This window comes from Asparagus officinalis, chromosome 1, assembly GCF_001876935.1.
Source record: "Asparagus officinalis chromosome 1, Aspof.V1, whole genome shotgun sequence".
Lineage (NCBI taxonomy): Eukaryota > Viridiplantae > Streptophyta > Magnoliopsida > Asparagales > Asparagaceae > Asparagus > Asparagus officinalis.
The window spans coordinates 36,971,551-36,975,987 of record NC_033794.1 but is presented as its reverse complement, the minus strand read 5'-3'; positions in this window follow the sequence as shown (position 1 = coordinate 36,975,987).

Below are 4,437 nucleotides of genomic sequence, written 5' to 3'. Positions count from 1 at the left end.
CATTACTTTGAAAATATTTTTCCTTACAAGACCAGAATAAACAACACAGGCCCTAGCTCTAATAATTCAGATCCTAGTTCTAATCAAGGTGAAACTAGTTCTAAACAAATTAGACCACTAGAAAGTCCAGAGGAGCCTAGGAGAAGTAAAAGAACTAGAATAGAAAAGGTCCATGAAGATTTCTATGCATTACTTGTAGAAGATTCTCCAGTTACATTTGAAGATGCAATGAAATCAGTAGATGCTCCATTTTGGAAGGAAGCTATAAATAATGAGATACAATCTATAGTTCAAAATCATACTTGGGAACTAACTGATCTTCCTTCAGGATGTAAAACCATAGGATGTAAATGGGTGTTTAAGAAGAAACTTAGACCTGATGGAACAATAGATAAATATAAAGCCAGATTAGTAGCTAAAGGATATACCCAAAAGTCTGGTATTGATTATTTTGATGTCTATTCTCCAGTAGCTAGGATTACTACCATTAGAGTCCTCATAGCTCTAGCATCCATTCACAAATTAATAATACATCAAATGGATGTTAAAACTGCATTTTTAAATGGAGACTTAGATGAAGAAATTTATATGGATCAACCTGAGGGATTTATAGCTTCTGGACAAGAAAAGAAAGTATGCAAGCTTATTAGATCACTATATGGTCTCAAACAAGCCCCAAAACAATGGCATATGAAATTTGATGAAATTATACTATCTTATGGATTTGTAATTAATCAAACAGATGAGTGTGTATATCATAAAATAGATAAAAACAACAAAATTGTGATATTATGCCTATATGTTGATGACATTCTTATTTTTGGTTCTGACATACAAATCATAAATGATATCAAACACTTTTTATCACAAAATTTTGACATGAAAGATTTAGGTCAAGCTGACCTAATTCTTAATACTAAAATCATGAAAAATGAGAATGGATATGTGCTATCACAATCACACTACATAGAGAAAATCCTTAAGAATTTTTATGATCCAAACTGTCAACCTGTTTCCACTCCATATGATCCTAATGTACATCTAAAGAAAAATACAGGTCATCCTCAATTACAAAGAGAATATGCACAAATAATTGGATCACTAGGATTCCTAACAAACTACACCAGACCTGACATTGCTTATGCAGTAAATAGACTTAGTAGATATACATCAAATCCTGATAAGAGTCACTGGGATGCTTTAGAAAGAATTTTGAGATACTTAAAAGGAACTATAAATTATGGTTTATACTATAAAGGTTATCCATCTGTACTAGAAGGTTATTCAGATGCAAATTGGATTAGTGACTCAGTAGATGTAAAATCCACCACAGGATTTGTGTTCCTTTTAGGAGGAGGAGCTGTGTCCTGGAAATCTACTAAACAAACTGTAATGGCTAGAAGTACAAAGGAATCAGAAATGATAGCTCTTGATACTACTAGTATAGAAGCTGAATGGTTAAAAGATTTATTAACTGAAATTCCACTAATGCAAAAACCATTACCAGCTATTTCTATTCATTGTGATTGCAGGTCAGCGATTGACAAATGCCATCAAGAGAATGCAAATGTGAAGATGAATCGACACTTGAAAGTGCGACATAAATCCTTGAGATATAAGATGAAAAACCATATAATAGCCTTAGATTTTGTAAGATCAGAGAAAAATCTTGCAGATCACTTAACTAAAGGCTTATCTAGGACAGTGGTCCTAGAATCATCGAGGGGGATGGGGTTAAGCCCATAAGAAAAATCACTGCAGTGGCAACCCAACCTCGCAGAGGTTCAATGGGTAGAAACAAACTGAATGAGTGATTAATTGTGAGGAGCACTGAATTTAATTGCTCCCATCCCTAGGGTGATCAGTGCTCATAAAAAGCAAGTGAAAGGTTCAGTCTAACTCTTAATGAATCCAAGACCCATGAGGCAGGATGCTTACTTGCTCGCATCCTTATTAGGATTCACCTATATGTGTGTAGTTGTGAGGCCGCGACTATGGGATCAGGGCTGCTCCCTAGTAACACACATGAAAGATACCTGCGCAAGGCCGATAATAGCGCAACCCGTTTAGAATTCTTCAAAACTGTACTATGTGTGCTTTCTGTAGAAATCCGATAAATGAGACTGGTTCAAGGCGAAGTCCACCAAGCTCTCACGGATCTATACAACTGTCACTAAGTGAAGGTTCAAACCGAAAGGTACCTCCACCTATTACATAGTATAAGGGAACCAGCAATCGTATTTATTTTTAAGTTCTTCTTTTATTGTTATTTCTGAACTATTTTAAGTTTTAAGTTATGTGGGGGATTGTTGGAATTATATAATAAAAGATAACTTAAAACTTGACTTTGTAGAGGAAAAGAGGGAAAGTTTAGTCCCACATAGGAAATGGGATAGAAAAAAGGGGTCCTTATAAGCCTTCCCTTTCTCTCCTATGCCTAGAAGAAAACAAAGGTTATGCTCCACACCACACACGAACGGCTGTTTTTTCCCCTATAAAAACCAACACCTGCCGAAGGCTAAAGACACAGATTTACAAACGAATTTCTCCTCTTCTTCTCTTTCAAAATATTTGCTATTATATTCTGTTGGTTCCCTGAAAGTCTAGAAGAGTTCGCAAAGCCTTCTTGAAGCTCGTGCCGACGAGAAGGAGGTCACCTGACCAAGGGTCGTTGTATCTCCGGGAACTTTTGCCGCGTAACCCTGTACGAGAGGGGGCAATTAGTTTCTTGGGACAGTGCTTGCACGCCTCGACCATCAGGCCGTATTTCTAACCCTTATTTTTTTTTGTTTGAATTATTTCTTACATCTGCGTTACAATATTAATCCGTGATTATCTGTTAATTATTAAATTGCTTAAACTGATTTTCGTTATTGTCTAAACAGCTAATATTCCTAACATGTTGAACAATTAAAAAAAAAGAACAGTTATTTTCAAACTTGAGCCGGATTCAATCTTGGCTCAGTTTTAGTTTCAAGAAGCAGGTGATATTTAGCCGCTACATCCCTAATCTCCACTGAACTTTTACCAAAAACATCGCAGAGCGAAAAAAAAAGGAGGCATGGGCTTCGTGTAAGGACTCCTAAAAAAAGCAGCTGAGATCCGTGTCGTTTTAGCGACAGGACAGGCGCTTTGGGGTGTGGGCCCCACAGTCCCCGCCTACGGGAGCCTCCTGATGCTTTGTCGACAGAATCCCCCGTCCATGGCCAAATCCATGTGCTCCCATCCACCCATCCATCATCATCATCATGATGTCCATGCCATCCCATGATAAACTCCCCCCTCAATAACTCAACCCACGGCCAGGATGACGTCCACGTCCAACAAAGACCACCACTCGTCGAAATTTGGGCTTCTGTCAATACGACCCAAGTTTCACTCCCCTATTATTTTTAAGCCCACCACTTCCCGCGTCCCGCAGTCAAAATTTACTTTCAAACCTACTTTTGTATTCTAGTATTAATTAATAAAGCTATACTGTTTTAAGTACGGCAAGCTGTGATGTCTTGCTTTATTACGAATCGGCAGTAGCCAGTAAGTGGTTAATTACATTTTGCTTTAAGCTATCGGCTTGTTGATCGATTTAACCCGAAATGGTAAATTCAGGTTTAGCATCCTATCGTTGCCAGAGAAACTAAGTATTTACTGCTGAAAATATTAATTTGATGATTCATTCATCTTACGCGCTGACCTATTGAAATATATAAAGGTGGGTTTTTCCAAAATAATCCAGTAAAGAATTTCGGGTTAGCAAAATAGAGAGGGTACTTGAAACAACGGCAGTCGGATAGAGGGTTAATGTTTAAAAAGTCTAAAAATTTATTTATTTGTCGGCCCTCCATCATACGTCGCTTTCTGTCATAAATGACGGAGGTTAGTGGGAGCCCAACACCGAGGCGATGAGCGGGAAATTAGAAATAAAAAAATAAAATAAAAAAGAGCGAGAGCTGTTTTCAGTCTTTTTCTTCTTTTGTTACAAGATTCCCCCTCTTTCTCTTTCTTCGCTACTCTCTCTCTCTCTTTCTCTCTCTCTCTCTCATCGTCGTCGTCTCCATGGCTCTAGCGCTGGAGGGATTCTCCATCAGGTGAAGTACTACCTCCCTCAAATCTCTTGTTTCCTTTTTACGAGTCCCAGCTTCTCAAATCTTAATTTAATTTGTTTCGAATTTACTACTTATTTCCTCTTCAAAATTAGAGAATATGCTGCTAATACGAGGAGCATCAATTTCGACAAGTGCTGGCCTTTCGCCGGCGGAGGGGAGAGATCGTTGCCGGAGATCTCGGTACGGAAGTTTAGGTTTTGGACGGAGGAGGTTAAGGCCGACGAGATGCCGCCAGCTAGAGCTCCGGCCAGGGGAAAGCAACGGACTCCGAAGAAACGGTCGATTGTGGAACTGTTCGCTGCAGCGCCGCCGATTGAGGCGGCAGAAGCGGACG